Genomic DNA, 1,342 nt, shown 5'->3' on the forward strand with positions numbered 1-1,342 from the left:
CTCGGGGCGGGGCCGCTCGGCCGCTGCCGCGGAAACGGGGCCCGGGCCGTGCCACTCCGGGAAAACGTATCCCGCTTCTGTCGCTCCGTGAGGAGCGGGACCGTGCCCTGGCCAGGCCCGAGGGTGAGCGCTGAACACCGGCTGTGCTCCTGGGCCAAAGCCGTATTGACCCTGCCGGTGCCTCCACAGTAATTAACAGTGAAACAGTCGAGCTGTTCAGCGTGTGGTACCTTTTATCTCTGCTGTGGAAGAGACGTGGGTTAAGAGGAAGCTCGAAAGCAGGGCGGGAGGAGCTTGTCTTCTGACACGTTCTGTGGGTTATCCCCAGTGTGGCTGCAAACGGGGGAAACTTTTGGGTATGGTTTAGAAGTGAAGTCAACCACTGGAGAAAGCTTCAGAGCAGAAGGAGACAGGAAGCATTAAAATAAACATGAAACAGTCAGTCAGATGCATGATGGCGTGGATACTTTGCTTTTCCTAACAGGCAAGATGGAAGACAAGTGTACAGAGCAATGGTGGAGTGTGGGAGCTGGGTGGGTTAAAGCATAAAAGGTGAACACAATTTATTAGAGTTCTGAGGAGCAGCTCAGACCTCAGCAGGTGTATGCCTGACTGGTCTCCCCGGGCTCTTATTTGGACACCTTTAACTTCCCTGTGATTCCAAGCCAGAGTCATTGGCTTGTGTTGGGATTAGAGACTGTGAACATCAGCCTGGAGATGTGCCGTGTCACCATAGCGTGGCACTTTTAACCACTGTAATAGCCCAACCCTTGGTACAACACGTGTTTGCTGAGCGATCCTGCTTGCCGCAGGGTGAGCCCCAGCTTTTTTAGTCTGAACCAGTAATTGTGTGGGCACCCATCCTGCAAATGTGGGCACGACTTCTCCATTTAATGGAAATTGTGACCATGAAGTATTCTAATCTTGCCTAATGCTATGTCTTTCCCATAGTAAACCTGATTAGAGACTAATTTGTGATTTTAGCGCATCCTGAGTTGCACATTTGCACGTACGACGCCGTGCAGATTTGAAACTCCTGAGAATGCAGGGAACGAGTTACACACTTCATTCCGGGGGAGGAATGAACAGACATTTAACGAGATTTAAACCTCTCTCACATTTTCGGAAGTCATTCGTCGCCGGGGCTCGGGCCCGAGCTCAGGGACAGCGCGGGAAGCACCGCGGACGGGGCGGGAAGAGCCCTGCGGGACCGGACGGGCTCCGGGCGATGCTCCCGTGAGGGGCTCCTGAGGCCGCGTTCATCGGCACGGCCGCGGCCCGGGCCCCTTATGGGTTATTATCAATTTACATCGGTCCGGCGAGGGCCAGCGGGGCTCTGTGG

The sequence above is a fragment of the Geospiza fortis genome, unplaced genomic scaffold, assembly GCF_000277835.1.
Source record: "Geospiza fortis unplaced genomic scaffold, GeoFor_1.0 scaffold538, whole genome shotgun sequence".
NCBI classification, from domain to species: Eukaryota; Metazoa; Chordata; class Aves; order Passeriformes; family Thraupidae; genus Geospiza; species Geospiza fortis.